The sequence below is a fragment of the Prionailurus bengalensis genome, chromosome A1, assembly GCF_016509475.1.
Source record: "Prionailurus bengalensis isolate Pbe53 chromosome A1, Fcat_Pben_1.1_paternal_pri, whole genome shotgun sequence".
NCBI classification, from domain to species: domain Eukaryota; kingdom Metazoa; phylum Chordata; class Mammalia; order Carnivora; family Felidae; genus Prionailurus; species Prionailurus bengalensis.
Window position 1 is genome coordinate 105082286 of NC_057343.1, and position 27110 is coordinate 105109395.

Sequence of the window (27110 nt, forward strand, 5' to 3'; positions counted from 1 at the left end):
GCTGAAACAGTTAGTTCTCTTACTTAGAAGTACAATCCTTTCTATCTGACTTCTTTAAGTGTTTTTTTTTTTTCTTTTTGGGGGAGAGAGGTGCAGAGTCCAATGTGGGGCTCGATCCCATGACCCTGGGATCACGACCGGAGTCCAAATCAAGAGTCGGACGCTTAACTGACTGAGCCACCCAGGTGCCCCTAACTTCTAGGCAGTCCAGTATCCCCTCTGCTATTTAATGGTTGCCAATATTTTATTTTTTCCATGAATCTTGAATAATCCTTTTATGTGTGTGGAGTTTTTTTTTTTTTTTAATTGAAGGAGCATCCTGAATAATCCTTTCGTTCATGACCAGACTTGGAATCAGGTGCTCATTGGTACAGGTCATTAATAGGCGGACTATGAATTTGAACTCTTAACCTAAACATGGCTTGCAAGTATCTCTAAAATAAAGAATCTCTAATTTCCCTTCCTATTCCCTCCTATGCACATAGTCTCCTTAAGCTGACATGGCGTGTGTTGTTTAAAAAATCAAAGAATGAATGAATACATGAATAAATGACTAAGTAGATGAAGATACAAAATACTTCAGAGGTAAAGCAGTTCCCATTTTCCCGTCAATTCAGAACCCTTTGAAAGTGCAGAAAAGGAGGATCTGTGGCTCGAAGATCTACCGAGACTTAGGTTCCTGATCTGTGGCTTGAGTAGAAGCATGGTGGAAGCTGGATCTCTGTGAGACCCTGACTCGGAAGTCATGGAGAGATTATTTTTCCCATGGTTGATAAAATGGCTGGCTATAGTTGAAATGGTACTATTACTTCCGTATTCAGGTGACTGAGCTCTTATGAGCTGGTGCTGGAATCTAACCATCATATGACCAGGTTTCTATTTGTCACAAGATACCATGTGCACAAGTTGAGGAAGCCTGTCCCTTCTGTTTCTGAATGATGCGAAGTAACAAAACCACTAGAAATAGCTATTGTTGTAAAGAAAAAAAAAGGTTGCTATTTTAGAGTCACCTGTAGGGAATGGTAGGGATAGGTAGGTAGGCCACGGAGGCACAGGATTGAGGGTGTAATGGTTAATTTTATGTGTCAATTTGACTGGGCCACAGGGTGCCCAGATCTTCGGTCAAATATTATTCTGGGTGTTCCTGTGAGGGATATTTTTGGATGAGTTTCACATTTAAATCCATAGACTGAGTAAAGCAGATTGCTCTCCCTCATGTGGGTGGGTCTCATCCAATAAGGTGAAGACCTGAATAAAACAAAAGGCTGAGTCTCCCTTGAATGAGAGGGAATTCCTCCTGCCTGACTGCCTTTGCACCGGGATGTGCTTTTTCCTGCCTTCAGATTCTCACTGAAACACTGGCTTTCCTTGGGTCTCAAATCTGCCGGCCTATGACCTAGAATTTACATCATTGGCCCTTCTGGGTCTCCAGCTTGCCTGTTAACCCTGCAGATCTTGAAACCTGTCAGCCCCCATAATCACATGAGTTAATTCCTTATAATAAATCTCTTTATATCTGTCTATCTATCTATCAGCTATCATCATCATCATCAATCTATCATCTCCTATTCTGTTGGTTATGCTTCTTTGAAGAACACTGATTAATACAGCAGGAAATGCCAAAAAGGTGATAATCTAAAAAGTGTATATGTACATACACGTATATATCCATGAAGCAAAAAATGAAGATAAAATCCATAAACAAAAATAAAAAATGATAATAAAATAAAATAAAAATCCATAAAGCAAAATTTAACCAAGTTCCCAATTTCCTTCCTGGTGATGCTCAGGCCATGTAAAAGGTAACCTACAATCCTTGATGACACTCTATGCAGAGGGTGGATGACTGGGGTAGGCTGGGCAGGGATGACATGGGCAAGGGTGATGAGCCTCCACATACAGTGCAGAGCAATTTGCTGGTTTCTGCTGCTAGTCTTACAATGGCTGGACCTTTCTTTTCAGGAATCTTTCTTTTAGGATATAATGCTTGAGTCTTTTCTTTATGGAACCCATTTTAGGGGCATGATCAGAAATGCAAACAGGGAAGTATGCACAGTCCACACCCACACTTCTCTTTTATATTCTCCAGTGTTCCTTTCAAGTGGCACAGACAACTGCCCAGAAGTGGGGGAAAGATTAAGTAAACAGATCATACCCATTTCATGGATTATTAGTGGGGCCATTAACATTACTTTTATACTACAGGTGTACTGGCACTGGAAAATACAATATAAGGCTATAAGGCCGTATGAAAAAAAAGTAGGCTATACAAATACCTATCTATAATTTCAACTACCAAAGGGAGAAAGATGCTATATCAACATGTGAACAGTGGTTTTCTCCAGGTAATAAGCAATTCTTGTTTCGTTTTTATTGTGCAGGCTTTTTGTATTTTCCAAAATAAAATGTATTTTTATCATATTTAGACTAAAAAGGATAAACAAATAACATCCTAGAGCCCTCAAGAGGGGAAGCACATTAAACCACCTTTGGAAAATGATAAACACAAAAACCAAAGGAGAGCAAGCCAATCCCAAACTCAAAAAGGCCTATGTCCTCATCATAAATAATCCAAAGTCAACCAAGACCACTTCCTTTCTTCTCTAGGTGCAGACATGACACTAGAGATATCCAGGGAAGGATATGCAACAACCCCTCTCCAAGGCAGCCTGCTCCAGGAAGCAGCTGGTTTAGTGGGAAGACCCCTGGGTCAGACCCCAGAGGCCCTGGGTGCTTTGCCTCGGACAGGCATGGGGACACCACTGTATCATTTATATTCCCTCAGCTTTGGCTCTTCATCAGTAATACATGAGAACTAAATAGTCCTCAAGGAGCTCCTCAGGGCGTTGTCATTATAAAATGGAGTGGTACCCGTGCAAATACCCCCACGTACAAAGCACTACAGTGACGTAACACAGTCATCAATGGTCTCCAAGACCAGGTTCATGAGCGAATCCTCCAGTGGCCCATCCTCCCCCACCCTGGTGGCGGCCGCAGATGTCAACAGTGGAGAGACTAAATGACCCAGACAGGATACTCTCTCTTCCCCGCCCCCCCCACATAAATACAATGTGCCTAAATTAACATTTGGTTAGCTTGTTTCTTTTTAACCAGAGACATGCCAATTTAGATGAAAAATCCATATACTTAACATGAGTCATATCCTTGCTAGAGAAGACAAATCTATAAACAGGAGCTGTAATAATCAGCCAAACTTTTCTAAAGCATCATTTACATTCCTGTTTGGAATTTCTATATCCAAATTGCCTGCCCATCAATTGTATATTTAAACCATGTGGCCTTAGGAGAACTGTTGGATATTTTCACTTGTTTCAGAAATGAGGAAACCAAAGCAAAGGGATTCTATGATTTTCCCAGCCCCCTGAAGTTCGTGGAAAAACTTGGTAGCTCCATCTCTGACCTCAATTTCTTTAAGATTTTTTTTTTTAAGTTTTTATCTATTTTTGAGACAGAGAGAGACAGAGCATGAATGGCGGAGGGGCAGAGAGAGAGGGAGACACAGAATCAGAAGCAGGTTCCAGGCTCTGAGCCATCAGCCCAGAGCCCGACGCAGGGCTCGAACTCACAGACGGCGAGATCGTGACCTGAGCTGAAGTCGGATGCTTAACTGACTGAGCCACCCAGGCGCCCCTAAGATTTTTTTTTTAAGTTTACTTATTTATTTTGAGAGAGACAGAGACAGTGTGAGTGGGGGAGGAGCAGAGAGTGAGGCAGAGAGAGCATCCCAAGCAGGCTCTGCACTACTAGTGCAGAGCCTGACGCAGGGTTCAAACCCACGAAACTTGAGATCATGACCAGAGCTGAAATTGTCCAAGAGTCGGATGCTTAACCAAGTGAGCCACCCAAGCTCCCCTCTCTGATCTCAATTTCTCTGCCAGGCTCCCATAATTATTATTTAATACTGATGAAGTGTCTACATGATGCAAGGTGCCCTTAGTCATTCTGGCTGGGGTGATAAGGAAGACTAGGGCAAGAGGAATAGAACTGAAAACTTTTTTTCCTCCTCCAGAGTTGGAGTTAACAAAGTTGGTGATTTCTCCAGTTATGACAAGTATATTCCACAAAAAACTTCAGAGTTTCCTAATACATTGAGTAGGACTGCATTTGCTTAACGGGAAAGTACATGCTCTTTTGATAAGACTCAAATTTTGAAACAAGAAGAATTCTTGGTATTTAATGCTTGGGCAAGACAGTGTGGAACAGCTACAAGATTTCATGATTAACTTTTATAATATGCAGTTGCAATGGCCATGATGGACGCTGATGAGTTCCTCAGACTTTTTCAATTCACATTTTACTAACTTAGAGGAGAGGAGAGAATAATTCTCAGCTCTGTTGATCTGATTCTATTGAACATTCCCCTCCTCTCCCCAAGTTGGGAGTTAACATGGAGGACACAACAGAGAAAATACGAAAAAAACTGAAAGCCGAGTCACTTTCCTTAGTATTCCCAAAGTCTCAGGCTGCATATGAAACTTCTTTTCATATCTGTGAGTCACCACATATTTTCCTGGGTATCACAACTCATTCACTTCCCTTTTTGTGCCATGATTTAATTTTTCCCCGTAGCACTTTCAAACTGTAGGCAAGAAAGTTCTGCGAGCTGTCCTACTGAATTATAGAAAATTAGAATCTGGTTTGGGGGAAATAACTTCACATGTGCATTACAATGAAGAAAATGTCACAGCTCGTCAGTTTTTCAGAAGCCAAAATAAATAATTTTCCTTATTTCTTACAAACAAGGGGGAAAAATACAGCGATCTCCTTTGCTATTATAATCAGGTATCTGGGGAGTAGGGGAGAAGTCTAAAATCATCCTCTCTTTGAATAAAAGTGAATTCTGTGGATATATTAGTCACTAAAGTTGCAAATGGCTCTTTTTCTTAGAAAGCGTCGTGAAAGTTGCCAGAGGTTGCCCATTTTTTTGGATACTGTGTGATGATAACACAGGTACAAATTCCAATTAGTGTCCCGTTCTACAACAAACAGAACCTTATGCCAGAGGTTGATTATAACAGGTGACCCTCAGCTGAAACTCTGTTATTAATTTTTCACAGACAACACCACCCTGTTGGGTATACCTTCCCTATTAGAGAAGGTTAGGACCAGCGTCTCACCTATATACCTCCCTGTCCCCCATGCCCTTTCTTTTTCACTTGAAAGGAAGGCTTCCCCAAATGGTATCAACTGTTTAGCCAGGATAGACAAAAGGTCTCCGGAGTGGTTGAACTGAAAGAACACAAACTAGCAACTAGCACTCTCCTGGCTTCTACCTGTGTCTCCATTTCCTTCTGATCCCCTAACCTTACCTGTACCATTGTGCGAGTGACCACCTGCGGTACGACCACCTTTGGAACATGGGACAGTATTCAGAGATAAGACAGCTCTAATGATCTTGGAAGAACTGGAAGATATCCTTGCTGGTGCTTTAAAAATTATTTAAAAAGTCACTGTAATTTTAACAGCCAGAGATTCTTCTGGACTAAAGGTACTTAAGCCCCATATAGGAGAATTGAATAGAAAGGGAATCCAAATACCACTGGATTCCTATTATTTGAGGTTGTTACGTTCTGTAAATTGCTGTCGATGCTGAATTAGCCAATGCTGAACCATTGCTCCTAACAGAAACCCAGTGCTGGGTTCCTGCAAGGCTCTGGGCATAACATTTTCATCAAGTGATAACCTTTCGTCACTACATAACCTTACTTTATGTGTGTTTCTGTTTAAAGATACTTATTTAACATGTTTTGTTGATTCATTAACAGTGAACCCAGGGCCCACAATACTACAACCCATGCCTGAATTAAACTTATGTGACTCTTCTTCTTATAGAAGTTAGATAATGCAAGTTATCGAACTTCTGTTTTTCTCTGTAAGACCTATCGTAGCCTTCTTGTGCTTGGGAACACTAGAAAGCACATCGGCATTTCTGCCATTTTAAAGAGCAAAATCACCAACAAAAAGCCCACACGGGCACAGTGGGAAAAGGACGCTTGTTTACCTTATGAGATCTGAAAGAGCTGAGCGTCGCCTTGCTTGACCTCAGCTGGGAACATGTGTGTCAGGTGACTCGAATTTTTTGCTACCCTGTGCGTGTCCGCAAATCACCGTGAAAGCACTGCAAGTATTGATTTTGGGGTTACAAATAAATTTTCACAAGTAGGTGAATTCTCAGTTGTGGAATCTGTGAATAATAAGGATTGAGTGGAGAAGTTCTACTCCTTATCCATCAGCAGATCTTGCTTTATCTCTCTTTCTCCTTGACACGGATGCAGCTTCAATTAACCTGATCTTTGATGCTAGTGATATATATACATACATATATATGTATGTATATATATATGGGTGTTTTTTTTTTTGCCGGATGGCCATTCTAATTGTAGTGCAGGTGTATATTATGTTTTATGCTTGTTTTTTAAAAAGTAAATCATTGTGAGAAGCTTTGCTTTTCAAAAATTAATGAGCGTGGGGCGCCCGGGTGGCTCAGCCGAGACCTACTTCGGCTCAGGTCATGATCTCATGACCCGTATCGGGCTCTCTGCTGTCAGAGCAGAGCCCACGTTGGATCCTCTGTCCCTCGGCCCCAGCCCGCTGGCGCTCCCTTTCTCAAAAATAAATAAATATAAAAACAAATTAATGAGCATCATTAGGAGTGATGGAAAGTGTAAAACCCATCAGTTCACAAAATGCCCTCCAATTTTCTATTGTAGAAAGAACACAGCGTTGAGACTACGTTATCACTGAACAGACAGAGATGTTAACTACCGTTGGTGCCTTACAACTGACTCTGGTTCAGCAAAGTTATGTTCAGAATTTCACAGAAAACTGATAAACAATTACTAAGTACTGTGGGAAGAGAGAGATCCTCAAGTATAAGTGTGGAAAACGAGGCCTCAGTCCTCTAAAGCCCCTCGTGCCGAGCCACCTTTCAGGAGCTTCCTAACACTGCGGGTGGGATTCGAAGTTCAAACCTAGTTTTTAAAAACGTTGTTGCCTTCTCTCAACTGTGGGGGAAAACGTTGACATCAGCCACCCAACAGGGAAGTGTAATAAATAGGAAAAAAAGAAAAAAAGAGAAACAGGTGGGAAAATTCACACTCGTTAGAAACAGTTCTCAGAACTGTGCTTGGTTTTTCAAAACTGAAGCCAAAGCATGTGTTATGTATGTGACAGTAGCGTCCCTCAGAGTATAGTCTGAATAAGGCAGGACTGAGGTCCAGCGTAACATTAAAGGAAGATTCTGGCAGAGGCACTGTTTGCACTTGGGCCCTGATCCCAGAAAAGCACACTCCTTCATTCATGTGTTGGTTTATCGGTGACGGCTTCAGGGAAGCGCCTGGGGGGTCCTTCTGCTGGTGGCGCTGTTGGCAGTCACTTGGACCCCCGCACCACCATTGTTCGCACCCAGCCTGTGGAAGAGGTCTGGGAAGGAAATGAGAGTCAGGTCCTCTAAGGGGTCAGCGTGCAGTGACGGTATCTTATAACAACGTTATCATCATGTTAGCTGATCTACACGGCCCTGTGCAATGTTGGCCACCATTGCTGGTTTAGAGAATCATGGTGCTGAGACTCAAGGTTGGGGTCTTCCTGCCTTGTATTTCTTACCTAAAACTAACTTCATTTCCCCATGACAGCTTATCTTAGACACCGAAAGAAAGCCTTCTTGAGCATTTGGAGCTATTTAATCACACTGTGGCTTTTAAAAAAATGGCATCACAGGAGCACCTGGGTGGCACAGTTGAGCGTCTGACTTGATTTAGGCTCAGGTTATGATCTCAGGGTCATGGGATTGAGCCTCACATAGGCTCCGTGCTGAAAGCTGAAAGCGGGGAGGCTGTTGGGGATTATCTCTGTCCCTCTCTCTCTGCTCCTTCCCTGCTTGTGTGCACAGGCACGTGTGTGCGCGCTCTCTCTCAAAATACATAAATAAACATTAAAAAAAAAGGTTATCGCAGCACAGTTTCTACCACTCCCTGTGTGGTTTGATAAACAGTCAAAACCTTGAATCTCAATAGGGGAGGGGATAGCAACTTTTTAGGAGACCTACTAGTTATTTTAGGACAGAAGTCAGCAAACCTTTTCTGTAAAGAGCCAGACAGGAAATATTTTAGGCTTGGCAGGCAGGCCCTATGATCTCTGTTACAAAGACTCAACTCCGCCATTGTAGTGTGAAAAAGGCCACAGGCAATATTAGCTACATTGCCTGGCTATAAAAAACTTCAAATAAAACTTCATTCCCGGAAAATAAAATTTGAATTTCATGTAATTTTCACATATCACAAAATACTAATCTTTGTTTTACTTTTGTAATGTAATTTTCAGAATATAAAGACCATGCTCTTGGTTCAAAAGCAAACACAGGCCCTGCCCTAAAGGGGTGTGCCATCTAAAGTGAGGACTGTAGACACAGACATAGAAAGAAAACACAGAAATAACTATATACCGCACAGGGTAAGAAAAGGATACAGGATAAATCATTTATATTAGATGAAATTTAACGTGTCTATACAATTTACTCATGATTGTCTTTTGCAAAGCATGTCATAGGCCATGTAAAGCCGCCAGTGAATCTACATGGAAAAGGGAAATCCTCACTGCTTTCCGTGGGAAAAGTCTGACTTTCATTCGGATTCTGTGACTACCTCAAGACTTTTTTTTTTTAAGTCTATTTATTTTTGAGAAAGAGACAGAGAGAGCCCAGGAGGGCCAGAGAGAGAGAGGGAGAGAATTCCAAGCAAGCTTCACACGGTCAGTGCAGAGTGTGATGCGGGACTCGTACTCACAAAACGTTGAGATCATGACCTGAGCCGAAATCAAGAGTCAGGTGCTCAACCGACTGACTCACCCAGGCACCCCAAGACTTTTTTCTTTTTCTCTCTCTTTTTTTTAACATGTTTTGCAACTTCCTCAGAAACACACTGAGCTCAAACACCCAGTGGAACTGTATCTCTGCTTGTACTAACGCACTACGCCATTGCAAGGTTTTCTTTTCCTATGATCGACATCAATAAAGCATGAGAAAGTACCTCAGTGTCTTACAGAAGAGACAAAAAAAAAAAACCCCACACTGTAATGGAAGTTAGAAAAATAATATTGAGGGTGCACTATGGAACAAGCCCAGCTGTTAGCATTCGGCATGGATTATCCAACTTAATCTTCATAGCAGTCCTCTGAGGGTTGATTAGTAGTAGCAGGAAATGATGGCACAAAAAGGTTACAAGACCAAGGTCACACAGCCAAGGGGTGGAACAGAATCTGAACCCAGGTATCCAATTCTTTAAACCTCACTCTTTTTTTTTTTTTTTTAAATTTAAATCCAAGTTAGGTAACATACAGCATAATAATGATTTCAGGAAGAGAATTTAGTGATTCATCACTTACGTAGAACACCCAGTGCTCATCCCAACAAGTGTCCTCCTTAATGCCCCTCACCCCTTTAGCCCTTCCCCCACCCAACACCCCACCAGCAACCCTGTTTGTTCTCTGTATTTAAGAGTCTCTTATGGTTTGCTTCTCTCTCTGTTTTTATCTTATTTTTGCTTCCCTTCCCATATGTTCATCTGTTTTGTATCTTAAATTCCACAAGAGTGAAATCATATGACATTTGTCTTTCTCTGAATGACTTATTTTGCGTACATAATACAATCCAGTTCCATCCACGTTGTTGAAGATGGCAAGGTTTCATTCTTTTTGATCGCTGAGTAATATTACATTATACATATATGTATTTATACACATGTACATATACATATACATATATATACATATATATGTATATATACATACATGTACACACACACACATACCACATCTTCTTTATCCATTCATCTGTTGATGGACCTTTGGGCTCTTTCCATACTTTGGCTATTGTCGATAGTGATGCTATAAACACGGGGGGTGCATGTGCCCCTTTGAATTCATCTTTTTGATAAATACCTAGTAGTGCAATTGCTGGATCATAGGATAGTTCTACTTTTAATTTAAAATTTTTTTTATGTTTATTTTTGAGAGAGAGGGACAGAGTGTGAGCTGAGGAGGGCAGAGAGAGAGGGAGACACAGATTCTAAAGTAGGCTCCAGCTCTGAGCTGTCAATGCAGGGCTCGAACCCACGAAGGGTGAGATCATGACCTGAGCCAAAGTTGGACACTCAACTGACTGAGCCACCCAGGCACCCCTATTTTTAATTTTTTGAGGAACCTCCACACTGTTTTACAGAGTGACTGCACACGTTTGCATTGCCACCAACAATGCAAAAGAGATCCTCTTTCTCCGCATCCTCGCCAATATCTGTTGTTGCCTGAGTTGTTGATGTGAGCCATTCTGACAGGTGTGAGGTGGTATCTCATGGTGGTTTTGACTTGTATTTCCCTGATGAGGAGTGACGTTGAGCATCTTTTTCATGTGTCTGTTGGCCATCTGGATGTCTTCTTTGGAAAAGTGTCTATTCAAGTCTTTTGTCCATTTCTTCACTGGATTATTTGTTTTTTGAGTGTTGAGTTTGTAAGGGTTTTTTTTTTTTTTTTCTTTTACTGTTTGTTTACTTTTGAGTGAGAGACAGAGCGCGAGTTGGGGAGGGGCAGAGAGAGATGGAGACAGAATCCGAAGCAGGCTCTAGACTCTGAGATGTCAGCAGAGAGCCCGATACGGGGCTCGAACCCACAAACCATGAGATCATGACCCGAGCCAGAGTCAAATGCTTAACTGACTGAGCCACCCAGGTGCCCCTGAGTTTGTAAGTTCTTTATAGATTTTGGATACTAACCCTGTATCTAATATGTCATTTGCAAATACCTTCTCCCATTCCATAGGTTGCTTTTTAGTTTTGCTGATTGTTTCCTTTGCTGTGCAGAAGCTTTTTATTTTGATGAGATCCCAATAGTTCATTTCTGCTTTTGTTTCCCTTGTCTCTGGAGACATGTCAAGTAAGAAGTTGCTGTGGCCGAGGTCAAAGAGGTTGTTGCCTGTTTTCTCCTCTAGGATTTGGATGGCTTCCTGTCTTATGTTTAGGTCTTTCATCCATTTTGAGTTTATTTTTATGTATGGTGTAAGAAGGTGGTCCAAGTTCATTCTTCTGCATGGTGCTGTCCAGTTTTCCCAACAGTATTTGCCGAAGAAATGGTCTTTTTTCCGTTGGATATTCTTTCTTGCTTTGTCAAAGATTAGTTGGCCATACGTTTGTGGGTCCATTTCTGGGTTCTCCGTTCTTTTCCATTGGTCTGAGGGTCTGTTCTTGTGCCAGCACCATACTGTCTTGATGATTACAGCTTTGTAATACAGCTTGAAGTCTGGGATTGTAATGCCTCCAGCTTTGGTTTTATTTCTCAGGATTGCCTTATTTAAGCCCCACTCTTAAGTGCTCACAATCCCATCTCTCACTGCTGAGGGGTCTTGTCACCAATGGCTCTGTCACTCACTTGGTATTCCTTTCCCAAGATACTGTATCATGTGTGGCTGGCCTGTGTGCACACGTGCACAGGCACAACATTCCTCACACCAGGGCAGTCCTTGCTCTTCCCTGCACCATTATCCTCTCTGCTTCAATCTCTGCATTTGCCCAAATGTCTGTTTTCCTACGACAAGCAGGGACGTCGATATGGGAAGCCACCCTGAACCGTAAACGGACGTGGGGCTAAAACTCAAGAAAAACTTTGTTCTAGCTCAGGTGTGAACTGTGTAATCCTGTGTAGATCACTATACCTTTGGGGAGATAGTTTCTTCATCGACTAAATAACACCCCTCCTCCTAACTTTTCTGTGAAAACAATCACATGATGCACTGTGTGTGGAAATATGGTATAGTCTGTAAGGAAGCAGTGATTGTTGGTTACTCTTATTTTTTCTAAGTGTTTATTTTTTGAGAGAGCACAAGTGGGAGCGGGAGAGGGGCAGAGAGAGAGGGAGACGGGGGATCCGAAGCAGTCTCTGGACTGACAGCAGCGAGCCCAGTGTGGGGCTCAAACTCAACAAACTGCAAGATCACACCATGAGGGGAAGTCAGATGCTCAACCAACCGAGCCACCCAGGCACCCCCCTGTTGGTTATTATTTTTATTACACCCGGCCTTTACCCTTTCCTCTCCCATTCCTTCCTTACTCATTGGGAAGAAGCAACACATTTCACTATCTCAATATGTCTCAAAACACCAGCCCATTATCTTGCCCTTGCCTGCCCTTCTTATTCACCGAGGAGATATACAATGGTCAGCAAGAGAGAGATGATCCTTGCCTTCCCCCAGGTCAGAGAGGATGAGACAGACATCCAGCGGTATGCCCTGGAGCCCATCTGCACAATCTCATTGATGCCTTTCCAAGTTCACATTCAGTGAGGCCATGTTGATGGCTTCAAATTGGCAAGTGTGGAAGTATTTACACCAAGGAAATGGGCAAATGCTAAATCACCCCTCCTCCCCCCTGCCCGCTGCCCCCTATTCCCCAGAGAGCTGGTTGCTGGGCATTTACCAACATACCCCTGGAGATAGAAACATGTGCAACAGGGCAGAGAAAAATACACCGTGGTCTGCACGTTCACAGGGAGGCACTTATCATGACTGTGGAGGGTGGGGGTGGGGTGGGCACAGGTCCCAGAGGAAATGAGGTTTAAACTGACACCTAGATAAGGTCTAAATAAGAGGAGCAAACCAAGCAAAGGGAGAAGAGAGTTCCAGGAAGTCCTAGAGTGTCAGCCCAGCTGAAGGAAGTTCCTTCGGGCTGTAGTGCAGAGGGAGGGAGGAGGAAAGGAGTAAAATGAAGCTACAGAGGTTAAAAAGTTCAACCCGACCCTGCGGGTAATGAGTGGTTACCAGTGGGCTTTGAGCAGGTAGGGTCAAGGTTACGAGCGGGTTCAGAGTCAGAGCGATCGCCTTTGAAATCTGGCTCTCCCAGCTGGCACCTCCCGCTTCTTCCGTCAGCTGAGGCTCATCTGTACAATGAGGGTCGTTGCAGTACTCAGACCTCCTGGTGGTAGTTGTGAAGCCGCAGGGAAAGCGTGCAGCACCCGCCTGGCTCCTCAGAGTTGCCGGGCAGACATTCAAGCACAGACTAGCCAACCGCAGAGCAGAGGCGCACGTTCCCCTGGGAGGACCTGTTTCTGCAGCCCCTGCCCACCTTCAAACACCGGTATTCTGCTAGTCGGGGACGGTGTTTCTGGTCCTCTGGGGGGTGACTTACTGGTGGCTTGTGAAATCCACAAGTGTCTTGGGCAGCACTTAAGGAAGACACAGAATTAAATGGAATTAGGCAAAAAACAAGGGCTGGCGTCCTTTGTACTTTGCAAGGTAAGTTCTGTCTCGTGTTTGGGTGTGCTGGATTGCCATGTAAAACTGATCCCTGAGGGCTACAGTTAAAAAAAAAAAAACACGTTAAAAAGTGTGAAAGCTGCTCTTAATCAGGAAGCTTCCTGAGCTCTGGGGGCTGGGAGACAAGAGGGTGAGGCAAGCGGGGCCAGCCTGGCTTTCCCCTCTCCTAGAGATCGTTAATGTCTCCGGTAGGGGATTTATTCCCCCAGGTCTCCAAGGCTTTTTAGCTTCCAGTAAAAATTGATGCTCCCTGCACCAGGTAGGACCCTAGGCTTTATCTCCTGATGAGAAGCCAGAGTAACTGACAGCCCATGAAAGTGACCCTTAAAGCCAAGAGCCAGGGAGGGAGACCGTATCTTCTTAGTGGGGGTGGTTGCTTGTTTGGGAGGCAAAAGGAGGGCTATTAAGCACCTCCGACGGCCCCATTAGTAATCGCAACCCCACCGTGAGTCCAAGTCAGTAACTAAAACCAACCAAGACAAGTCACTGCCCGCTGGCTTAGTGCATGAAGGAACTCATGCATGGAACTGACATTTAGTTTGGTGTGTCCCAGAAAGATAATTCTATATATGAATAGATTTTAGAATAATTTGCTTTCATCATATGTCAAAACATATCCAGTTTGCCCTTTGGAGTTGCAGAAACCATTTGGCATTTCTTTTTTCCTCTGCAGTTTTAAAAAATGGAAAGTAATGGCAGATGCCTGGTCAGTGTTTGGGAGAAACAAATGCCCTACCGCAAGACGATCTGGTTTCCTCGAGTCCTCAGGGCTCATTCCCCAGGCATGGGCAATTGGCACTAGATTAGCTGCCCACATTTATTGACAAAGGAATTAATCTTCACCAGTGGTGTTTTTTTAAAGCCCATTCTTTCCAGGAAGCTGCAGCAGAACATCGGGCCTCCTTCATTTTTCCCTTTCTTCCTTTCCCTGCTGACAAAAGTGGCTAAAAATAACCTCGTAAACCCTTGATTCCACTGAGGAAGGTGAGGGAGCAAAAGAACAAAAGAATGTCTTTTCCCCAGTGCAGGCCGCCCAGTGCCCAGTTCAGGCATCAAGTGAAATCACAGACATCAGGAGATTGCCTGTTAGATGGGTTGAGGAGGGTGTATGCGTGTGTGGGGAGGGGTGGGGGGTGGGGAGGGAGGCATGAACAATGTGAGGACAGTTACCCTGACATGACAACTGTGTATTTGGTCAGACAAAACATGTCCATCCATGATCTCTAGGTATGCAGCACCCGCCTTAACTGCATTTTCCTACTATGCTTCTCACTTAACAAAATCATCTTCTGGGGGAGGGAGAAAGCAGTATACGCTTCCTAAGTCAATAAACCAATGCTGGGAGCACCTTAGTGGCTCAGTTGGTTATGCCTCTGATATTGATTTCAGCTCAGGTTATGATCTCAAGGGTTCATAGGATCGAGCCCTGCGTCCAGCTCTGTGCTGACAGTGCTGAACCTGCTTGGGATTTTCTCTCTTTCCCCACCCCCACCCCTCCCCTCCCTCACTTGCTCCCCGTCTCAAAAATGAATAAACTTAAAACAAATTAAAATGAATGCTGAGCCAGGAACTGCCCATTTCCATTCCATACACTCTACTGAAAGTCCCCCTCAGTTAGACCCTAGGTAAAGTGCATGGCTCTGTTGGCTATCTTCCAAGGAGTGATCAGCCTGTTAATAACTGAGCATCTACTGTATGCGCCACACTAGGGTTTGTGCAGAAAGGCACAAAGCAAGAGAGAAAACCACAATAGTTGCATGAAGAGATGCATGAGAGAATGAAGGGTTGAAAGGTTGTAGCACTGGGGTTTCTCTGGTCCATGGAGTTATGCATAATGATCTTTGAGCTAGGTTGAATGGGGGTGATGTCTTTTTTTTTTTTAATGTTTATTTTTGAGAGAGAGACAGAGCATGAGTGGCGGAGGGGCACAGACAGAGGGAGACACAGAATCTGAAGCAGGCTCCAGGCTCTGATGCAGGGCTCGAACTCATAGACTGAGATCATAACCTGAGCCAAAGTTGGACACTTAACCGACTGAGCCACCCACACTCCCCCAGTGGGGGTTATGTCTTAAACTCCCATGGATTTCAGTATGTCTGTGTCACCCATGACAGGATGGCAGCATGGAACTTGGTGATCTACATGGTAAGACTAGTGTCGAAAGAGGACGTACAGACCCCATGGAATTAACAAACATGATGGACTTCCATATGTTGGTGCTGACATGGCATTAACTGTCTGATTGGCAGAGGTAGCCTGAGGAAGGTGTTGTGATGAGGGTAGGTTTCTTGGCTAGGCAGTATTCTTCGCGTGTGTTTTTATGTGTGTGTGCCTTTATTGGTTGGCAGCTATGGAAGTTGGGAAGGTGAAAAAGGTGGGTGTGGAGAGAGGAGGGAGAATTTTTCCTTCCATGAAGCTTTATCAAGACGATATACCAGTGAAGGAAATATCGTTAAAAGACAATGTTTAGGAGGTAAACAGTTATACATGCATTTAAATCTAAATGCCATCCCCGTCACGTACATGTGTTAAAGAAAACAAGGTACCAACAGCTAATAAATTAGAGATTTCAAATTAATCCTCCCTAAAGGATTTAATTATCCTGTTAAACTGATTTCCCATTAAAGATTGTAACACAGAGATCATTTACAGAAAAAAATATGGTGTCACTACAATGGTCAGTATATGTCTAAACAACATTTATAGGGGTTTTGATGGAACAGGAAATAGAGAGTGTCCTCTGTGACAAAGATCACATTCCATACAATGAGAGTCCTAGAAAGGTGGAGCTATACACTGAAAGACCTAAACCCTTTCGTCTTTGCAAATTCTGGAGCTAGAGCCCCAGTTGTAAAAGGAAAAGACCCCATCTCTCTCCAATCTAACAACACTTCATGAAAGACTGAGCCCTTGATAAGGTGGATTGCCTCCAATGATACCCTAGAGGGACAGACATATGGCTCCTGGCCTTGTTCCCCTGGCTTCCCTTCTGGTTCTCAAGGGAATCATAGAATTCTCAGCATACACGGGCAGATGTTATTAGAGGGTTGGGATCAGAGAGGCAGAGGTGCTTATAGAGAATAGTTAGATTAGGGTTAAGTCATCTGAGAAGGGAGGGGTTGAACCTGGTAGAAATTCCTGGGATCTCAGGGAGAATCAGGAATGATCAGGAAATAAGAGGTGGCAGAAGGAAAGGAGATAGCTTCCATGATCCTAAAGGCTCATCTTAGAAAGGGGTCTGAACTGGTTAAACAAACTGTACACATCCGTATCATGGAATGCTGGGTCATGCCTCCCAGTATGACCACCACCCCTGACGATTCCTCCAGTACCCCAACTCCAACAAGCTTTCAATTTCCCTGGAACCTCTAATCCATTGATTCTTCTCCCTTTTGACTCTACCTCATCCTCTTGATGATTGTCATTTGGTCCTGAGCCCATTTCAACAAAAACTCCATCCTTAGAAGCCATCTGTTTGCATGTACCCACAACTCTTGCCTCTTTCCTGTCTATTCTCTTGGCAAGGGCATGATCCAGTTCTTTGCCAATTCTACGCCTATACCCTTTGCTGCTGAATATGACTGGAGAAAAACACAGAGCTGCACCGAATGGAAATTTGTGACCGCAAGACTGAGCCCGGAATGCTGCCCCACAATCATTCTTCGTTTTTCTCTTTCTGGACCCTTCCCAATAGCATACACATACATGGCTGGTTATTTCTCCCACCTCAAAAAATCCTCTTTTCTCTGCCTTGTGTAGCTCTTACCTCATTTCTCTGCTCCCCCTGCAGCAAATCTCATCAAAAGAGGTTTCTTTCTGTCCTCCCATTCTCTGTCTCTTGCAGCTTTATGAAGGTATAACTGAAGTACCCTACCATGTACATATTTAAAGTGTACAATTTGATTGGTTTTGACATATGTGTATACTGAGAGATCATTACCACAGTCACGATAATGAAGCCATCCATAACCCTCAAGAGTTTCCTTCAGTACCTTTCCTTTTGTCCTCCACCCATTCTAATGAGCCTTCTGCCAGCACCACTCCAAAGAAACTCCTGGTCAAGGTCACTGGTTATCTACATGTTCCTGAATCGAACGGTCGATCCTCAGTCCTTACCTTACTTGACCTCTGAAGCATGTTGACCTATTTATTTTCTCCTTCCATCTTGACACACTTTCTTCTCTTGGCTTCCAGGACATCGTAATTGATTGGGTTTCCTCCTCTTTTCACTATCCTCTTACCCTAAAGAGCCCTAGGATGCAGTCCATGGTGCCCCTTTCCTCTCTGTCTAAACTCACTTCCTTCATAATCCTCAACCAGTAACACGATTAATCCCAAATTTCTCTCCATCCTGGACCTCTCGCTTCTACTCCTTACTTGTACATCCCACTGCCTAGGTAAGATCTCCACTTCTCCAGTGTACCATGTTGAAAGCCGAACTCCTGTATCTACCCCCCTACAAAATTTGCTCTCCTACAGTCGTCCTCATCTTGGTCAACGGCATCTCCGCCCTTCCAGATGCTCAGGCAGCCAACAGCTGAGTACTTATTCTTGACTTTTTTCTTTGTGTTACCACCACCAGATCCATCAGAAAATCTGCTTAATTTTACTTTCAAAACCTAGGCAGAATCTAACCACTTTTACTGCCTCCACTGCTTCCAACTTGGTCATTTCTTGCTTGGCTTACTCTGATGGTCTCCTAATCTTCTTTTCCCTATAGTGTGTTTTCTATAAGGCAGCCACATAGATTCTTTTAAAAATGAAGCTAGGAGGTTCCCTGTGCGGCTCAGTCGGTTAACTGTCTGAATCTTGATTTTGGCCCAGTTCATGATCTCATGGTTCCTGAGTTCAAGCCCTGCATCCAGCTCCACACTGACAGTGCAGAGCCTGCTTGGGATTCTGTCTCTCCCTTTCTCTGTTCCTCCCCCATTCCCACTTTCTCTCTCTCTGAAAATAAATAAACTTAAAAAAATGAAGCTAGGTCACATGATCCCTTGCTCATAAACCTTCCTATGGCTCCCCATTTTTCTCAGAATCACAGCCAACTTCCTTACAATGGCCTAAAGGGCCCTACACATTCTAGTCCTCCCCCTCGCTTTATCTCTCCATCCCATGTTGAGCTCACTCCATTCCAGCCACAGTGGCCTTTGCACTAGCTGTTCATTCTGGCTTTAAGTGCTTTCTTCCTGGCACAGCCACTCTGGCAAACAGTCTGGAAGTTCCTCAAAAAATTAAATACAGAGTTACCATCTGATCCAGCAATTCCACTCCTAGGTATATACCTGCTAGAATTGAAAACAAAGCTTCCAACGAAAACTTACACATGAATGTTCAAGGCAGCATTGTTCCCGGTACCCCATAGTGGAAATGCTCAGTGTCCGTCAACTGATGAATGGATCAACAAATGTGGCGTATCCACACAACAAAATATTATTCAGCCATAAAAGAATGAAGTACTGATACGTGCTACAACTTGGATGAAACTTCTAGACATTATACTCAGCGAAAGAAGCTATACACAAGAAGCTATACACAAGAGGTCACATATTGTGACCGTTTCATGTACATGAAATGTCCAGAAGAGGCAAAGCCATAGGGACAGAAAGTTGGCAACACCAAGTTGCCAGGGGCTGTGGGGAAAGGGCAATGGCAAGTGACTGCGACTGGGCACAGGGTCTTGTTGGGGGTGATGATAATGTTACGGATTACTCCTATGCCTCCATCAAGGCTTTGCTCAAATACCATTTTTCAGTGAAAATTTCAAACACCCTACCACCCTCCTCGCTCTTCTCATCCCTCTTATCCCGCCTTATATTTTAATCCTTGTACTATGTGTCAGTTTCCGACATGATACACACTTGGCTTACTGTGTCAATTGTCATTTCCTCCCACTAAAATGGAAGCTTCCTGACTTCAGACATTTTTGTCTGCTTGTCTACTTACGTAGTACAAGTATCTGGAGTACTACCTTGTGCATCAATAAATATTGACTGAATGAATAAATTAATACCAAGAAGACCTGAAGACTGATATGCAGAAGAATACCGAATCATGAAATAGTAATTTATTCTTAAGTGAAAAAAGTAGATTAGCAAACAATATATAGTATTTACAGTATGATCCCTGAATTGTTAAGAAATAAAAATGTATTATGCATAAGAAATACATTAGGGAGGTGAGATACATTAAAATGCATCACAATCCCTGAGTGTTGTGATTATAGTTAGTTATCGATTTATTTCTTAAAAAATGTGTTTGTATTTTCTAAACTGACAGGCTTTGGAATCAGGCAGATTTGGGATATAATCTGTGCTCCACTTCTTACTGGCTATGTAAATCTGAGCAAGTCATTTAACTCCTGGTGACTCAGTTTCCTCATCTTTAAATGGTATTAACCTTACTGGACTCGTTTGAAGATTAAATAATACATGTAAAGCATTCAGCATGTGCTTGGCACATGCTAGGCACTGAGTTATCATTACCTTTCTAAAAACTATGGAGTTCACATATTTAAAAAAAAAACTTTTTTTAATGTTTTTTAAAATACATTTTTAATGTTTATTTATTTTTGAGACAGAGCATGAGCGAGGGAGGGGCAGAGAGAGAGGGAGACACAGAATCTGAAACAGGCTGCAGCTCTGAGCTGTCAGCACAGAACCTGACGTGGGGCTCAAACCCACGAACCACGAGATCATGACCTGAGCTGAAGTCGGACACTCAACAGACTGAGACACCCAGACACCCGTTTTAATATTTATTTTTTGAGAGAGAGACAGAGTGTGAGCTGGGGAGGGGCAGAGAGAGAGGGAGACACAGAATCCGAAGCAGGCTCCAGGCTCTGAACTATCAGCCCAGAGCCTGATGCAGGGCTCAAACTGAGGAACTGCAAGATCATGACCTGAGCCAAAGTCAGGTGCTCAACCAACTAAGCCACCCAGGCATCCCATAATTATGGAGTTCAAAATGTACTACTTCCTGAATTTTTTTTCATAAACATTTTGAGTCATACTCTTTTAAATTCCTTTGAGTGAACAATGAACGAGTATAGACTCTCACCTTTGTTATACGTCTGTACACTCTCTTGAATCATTCAAGCCTTGAATCATCCATTTCTCTACTGACCAGGTTCACTGGACTCATTTGTTCCCTGTTGATTTTGGGTGATGTTTGGCTCATCTGGCCAAGAGGAGATGACATGTACATAGCACTGTCTGCAAGGCACTGACCTTTAATGTTTCCTTCTGAGTTGTTTGGGCATTTTTGTCCATTGTTGAGTGATTGCTCTGTGGGTTTTTTAGTTTTGGCACAACTGTAATCGAGGGTCTCTAATGCTTTAAGAAGGATACAGAAGTTACAACATAAAAAACTCAAAAGCAAGCTCTTGAGTCTTCTCTAGCTAGACTGTCTTCTTATGGGGAGGGGGAATCAGCAAGGCAGAGAAAATCGTAAATTTTTACCTCCCTTTTCAAAGTTATTGTAAAAGTGATGTATTCTCATGGAAACACAGATTCACTCATTAAAGGAGGGTATACATGGAAGCAAAATACCTCTAGTTCACAAACTACTCCTAGTCCTGGAATTACAAGTGGTTACACTTGTAACAATTCTTGGTTTATCAAATTTAAGCAATATCAATTCCTTGTTTTTAAAAAATTAGAAATTTAGCCCCCTCCCTTTTTTCCCTCCTTTTTCCTCTCCCTAAATTTTGTTATATTTTTTACTTTTAAGTTCTTTGTTAACTTTATAGGTTTAAATAATGGTCCTGTATTTTTCTTTTTTAGTTCATCACCTTCAGCCAGTATCTCTTAAGCTCCCCCCAGTTGTGTAAGTCGAGGAAACTGGCACTGTTCTACCTCCCTCTGTTGCTTCTCTTTTCCATCACTCACATAGATTCTCTCAGCCACATCATTAATTTTGCATTCTTAGGGTTTATAACTTAATTGTCTGTAATCACCCTTGTCTTCCACAGATTCTTTACGAATAAGTTCTAGAAAACAAAAACCAAGAAAGCATTTTAACATTATGAGTCTCCATAGATACAATTCGCTTCAGAACTCAGTAGTGTGATTGCACACTGACAGAAGGTGATGTGGGTTTGCTTAATCCATATTGCTTGAAAGAAAATGCCCCAGGCCTCAAAGTGTGTTATAAAAGTGTTAATTATTTGGGGGGGGGGGCACATGGGTGGCTTAGTTGGTTAAGCATCCGACTTTGGCTCAAGTCATGATCTCATGGTTAATGGGTTTGAGATCTGCATCGGGCTCGCTGCTGTCAGCATGGAGCTTGGGATCCTCTGTCTCCCTCTCTCTCTGCCCCTCCCCTGCTGGCTCGCTTGCTCTCTCTCCCTGTCTATCTCAAAAAAACAAAAACAAAAACAAAACTTAAAATTTTTTAAGTTATTTTTTACCAATTGCTCTAAATCACAACACATTTTCATTTGTTTCATAGTTGCACTATGTATTTCTTATGGAGCTTTTTGTTTTTCCTGACAGTTTGAATTGCCTTTATTTTATTTTTTTCTTGTTGGCAATAGTAGCCTATTTTTTACCCAAATGCTAAGATCATACATCTGGTTAATCAAATTGTAATAGAAAATCCACATTCTTCTTGAATTCACGCTTCCTGTTGCTCTCTGACTCACACAGTCAGACACACTGTGTAATTCAGACACACTGTTTTCTAAACATGCCACATCCCTAGGATTTCTTTTCATCACACTCTTTGAAATTAGGGTCAATATTTTCTCAAATATGTTCTCCTTTCTTTTGGGTCCTGTGCTTCCTTTGCTATAGAATATTCTCAAACAATTTTTCCCCCAGAGATCTTTATTCCAGACATTTCTAAAATTTTTATTTTCCCTTTCTCTCAATTAATAGCTTAATGATAAATAAATTCTAGGTTTCAAACTCTTTTCCTTCTGAGCTGTGAATTAATTTTTTCATGAGTTGCTGATGGCAAATAAAATGCCAGTCTGATTCTTATTTCTTTAAAGTGTTCCCCCTCTCTGAATATTGTTAGCATCTTTTCCTTCTCATTCATGTTGAGAATTTCATAGAGTTTTGCCCTTTTAATCTGAAGCTCTGGGAAATGTTATTTCTTTAAATACTTGTATCACCCCTTTGTCTTTATTCTCTTTTTGGAGCTCTTAATCATATGTTGGACTTCTAGGATGGGCTGTCCATGTCCATGAAATATTCTTTTATATCTCCTTGTCTTTTTGTCCTAAGATCTAGGCCATATACTTGACTTTATTTTAAATGCAGAAAATGTGGGGCGCCTGGGTGGCTCAGTCGGTTGAGCGTCCGACTTCAGCTCAGGTCACCATCTCGCAGCCCGCGAGTTCGAGCCCCGCGTCGGCTCTGGGCTGATGGCTCGGAGCCTGGAGCCTGCTTCCGATTCTGTGTCTCCCTCTCTCTCTGCCCCTCCCCCGTTCATGCTCTCTCTCTGTCTCAAAAATAAATAAAAGCTAAAAAAAATAAATGCAGAAAATGAATTTTGAAAATTTCGTCCACCATATTTTATTTTTATTTTTAGAGAGGTGGGAGGAGCAGAGGGAGAGAGAGAGAATCCCAAGCAGGCTCCATGCTTGGTGTGGAACCCAATGCAGGGCTTGTTCCCATGACCCTGGGATCATGACCTGAGCCAAAATTAAGAGTTGGATGCTCAACCGACTGAAACACCCAGGTGACCCTCATCCACCAAAATTTTAATTTCCATTGTTTTTATTCCTTAAACTTCCATTTATGTAGTCACCTCTTCTTATTTTCTGGATACAAATATTCTTTTTATTTAAAAAGTTTTACAGAGAAAACAAACACCTCTGTATTTACAATTCAGAATTTTTTTTAAAGTTTACATTTTGACATTTGTGCTTTAGATACTTTTCTTATTAAAAGAAATGAGATCATTGAGGTCTGCTGAAGTGGCCTTTTTTTCCCCCAACCCCTATCCCTACTTCTGATCTTCCCTCTTTCTCTTTGCTACCATCATTCACTTCTTACCAGAGGCAATCACCCTTATAAATTTTGTTGGTTTTCTCCTAGTCCATGTTCTACTATTTTTAATATGTCATTATCTTTGAAGAGTACACAGTATTGTTTTATGTACATTAAATCTGTACCATAGTAGACATATTCCAGAAACATTTTGTTCACCCAATACTTGTTTAAAATTTGTCCATATTGAGGGCTGCCTGGGTGGCTCACTTGGTTAAACGTCTGACTTCAGCTCAGATCATGATCTTGCAGTTTGTGGGTTTGAGCCCTGTGTCAGGCTCTGTGCTGACAGCTTGGAGCCTGGAGTCTGCTTTGGATTCTGTGTCTCCCTCTCTCTGCCCCTCCCTCACTTGTGTGCGCTCTCTCTCTCTCTCTCTCTCTCTCAAAACCAAATAAACATTAAAAAAAAAATCTATCCTTGTTGATACACAGGGATCCAGTTTGTTCATTTTCAACTGCTGTGAGCATCCTCATAATCATTCATTTAACAAATACTTATGTGCACCAAAAATGTTCCTGAAACCGTTCAGGTGGCTGGAGGCACAGCCACGAAGGAAACAAAATACGAACATAGCATATTTTATCTTTCCTCCATCCACAGACATTAGGTTTTGCCATGACCAACACTGCTTCAGTGACTGTTCTTGTACCAGGCTTTGATTGCATGTGCTTCTCTAGTGAATATTTCTAGAGGTAAAACTCTTTATCACAGGCCACATTTTCAATGTGACCAGGTATTCCCACCTTGCTGTCCAAAGTGGTGCATCAGATGGCATGCCCAGCAAGCTGAGAGAATTGTCTGTTCTGTTCATCCTGCTCTGCATTTGGAAAGTCATACTTCTTTTATTTTTGCTATTCTGATGGCCGAGAAATGGTGCCTCTTGGTTTTAGTAAGCATTTCCCCTAATTGTTAGTGAGGCTTAGCATCTCTTCTCCCATTTATTGGTCCTTTAAATCTCCTTTGTGTACTCCCTGAAGGTATCCTTCGCTGCTCTTTTTTGTAGTTAGTTGTTTGTCTTTTTCTTACCAACTTGTAACGTTCTCCATCTATACAGTGTGGAAGCAAAAACATTTTCTGTTTTATGCATTGAAAATATATTTTTGCAATTCAGGGTTTGTGTCTTCACTTTATTTATAGCAGCTTCTGCATCAAAGAATTTTACTTCTTAATGCCATCTTTGCCTTTATGAACTGTCCTTTTTGTATACTGACTGAAAAATAATCTCTCCCCCACAGTCATAAAGAAATTCTCCCCTCTATTTCCTCTTAGTAATTTTAAAGGTTTATTTTACACACACAGGCCTCTAATTCATCTAAAATTACCCATCTGTATGAGTTAGGCATTACTCTACCTTTTTTTCATAATGAGAGCTAAATCATTTATTAAATAATCTTTCTTTTTCTCCCTTATTTTTAATGCCTTGTCTACCCTCTGCCAAGTTCCCACATATATTTTGAAGATTGTTTCTGTGGTTTCTATGATGTTACAATGAATGGATCTGCGATTTGTCAGGTTCTTTTTTGAAACAATTCTCTTTTGCTCCCTAAGTTTCCCATCTTTCACCCAGTCTCAGTACTACTCTGTCTGTCTTCACTTACATTGACCATATTTTTAAACAGACCTCTTTATTTAAAGATGAGGAAACAGGGGGCACCTGGGTGGCTCAGTCGGTTGAGCATCTGACTCTTGATCTGGGCTCAGGTGATGATCTCACATTTCATGGGTTCGAGCCCCACATTGGGTTCCACTGACAGCATGGAGCCTGCTTGGGATTCTCTCTCTCCCTCTCTCTCTGCCCCTCCCCCACCCACTCACTCTCATTCTCTCTCTTCTTTAAAAAAAAAAAAGATGAGGAAATGGAATGAAGCAAATAAATGCTCCTTTAAAACTTGATCATGTTCTTCCAATCCATGAGCACAGAATGTTTTTCCATTTCTTTGTATCTTCTTCAATGTTCTTCATCAGCTTCCTATAGTTTTCAGCATACAGATCTTTTACATCTTTGGTTAGATTTATTCCTAGGTATTTTATGCTTCTTGGTGCAATTGTGAATGGGATCCGTTACTTTATTTGTCTTTCTGTTGCTTCATTATTAGTGTGTAAGAATGCAACTGATTTCTGTACATTGATTTTGTATCCTGCGACTTTGTTAAATTCATGTGCTGAATTCAACTCACTGACACATGAGTTGGTGGAGTTTATCGGGTTTTCCATGTATAATATCATGTCATCTACAAAAAGTGAAAGCTTGACTTCATCTTTGCCAATTTTGATGCCTTTGATTTCCTTTTGTTGTCTGATTGCTGATGCTAGCACTTCCAACACTATGTTAAACAACAGCGGTGAGAGTGGACATCCCTGTCGTGTTCCTGATCTCAGGGGGAAAGCTCTCAGTTTTTCCCCATTGAGGATGATATTATCTGTGGGCTATTCATAAATGGCTTTTATGATGTTTAAGTATGTTCTTTCTATCCCGACTTTCTCAAGGGTTTTTATTAAGAAAGGATGCTGAATTTTGTCATATGCCTTTTCTGCATCGATTGACAGGATCATATGGTTCTTTTCTTTTATTAATGTGATGTATCACATTGATTGATTTGCAAATGTTGAAACACCCCTGCAGCCCAGGAATGAATCCCACTTGATCATGGTGAATAATTCTTTTTATATGCTGTTGAATTCGATTTGCTAGTATCTTATTGAGAATTTTTGCATCCATATGCATTAGGGATATTGCCTGTAGTTCTTTTTTTTTGCTGGGTCTCTGTCTGGTTTAGGAATCAAAGTAATGCTGGCTTCATAGAATGAGTCTGGAAGTTTTCCTTCCCTTTCTATTTTTTGGAACAGCTTGAGAAGGGTAGGTATTATCTCTGCTTTAAATGTCTGGTGGAATTCCCCAGGGAATTCATCTGGTTCTGGACTCTTATTTGTTGGGAGATTTTTGGTAACTGATTCAATTCCTTTGCTGGTTATGAGTCTGTTCAAGTTTTCTATTTCTTCCTGTTTGAGTTTTGGAAGTGTGTGGAATTTGTCCATTTATTCCAGGTTGTCCAGTTTGTTGGCATATAATTTTTCATAGTATTCCCTGATAATTGCTTGTATTTCTGAGGGATTGGTTGTAATAATTCCATTTTCATTCATGATTTTACCTATTTAGGTCATCTCCCTTTTCTTTTTGAGAAGCCTGGCTAGAGGTTTATCAATTTTGTTTATTTTTTCAAAAAACCAACTCTTGGTTTCATTGATCTGCTCTACAGTTTTTTTAGATTCTATATTGTTTATTTCTGCTCTGAACTTTATTATTTCTCTTCTTCTGCTGGGTGTGGGGTTTCTTTCCTGTTCTGCTTCTATTTCCTTTAGGTGTGCTATTAGATTTTGTATTTGGGATTTTTCTTGTTTCCTGAGATAAGCTTGGATTGCAATGTATTTTCCTCTCAGGACTGCCTTCGCTGCATCCCAAAACATTTGGATTGTTGTATTTTCATCTTCATTTGTTTCCATATATTTTTAAATTTCTTCTCTAATTGCCTGGTTGACCCATTCATTCTTTAGTAGGGAAGAATAAATATTGTTAAAATGTCAATACTACCCAAAGCTATCTACACATTCAATGCAATCCCATTCAAAATTGCACCAGCATTCTTCTCAAAGCTGGAGCAAGCAATCCTAAAATTTGTATGGAACTGCAAAAGACCCCGAATAGCCAAAGTAATTTTGAAGAAGACCACCAAAGCGGGAGGCATCACAATCCCACACTTTAGTCCCTACTACAAAGCTGTAATCACCAAGACAGCATAGT

General features: G+C 41.9%; 1 protein-coding gene across 1 annotated transcript in view; it reads right to left on the minus strand.

The window, feature by feature from the left end:
• Positions 1–27110, minus strand: part of MARCHF3 (membrane associated ring-CH-type finger 3) — a 149097-nt gene that overhangs the window by 53169 nt on the left and 68818 nt on the right. The gene's annotated exons all lie outside the window — the stretch shown is intronic.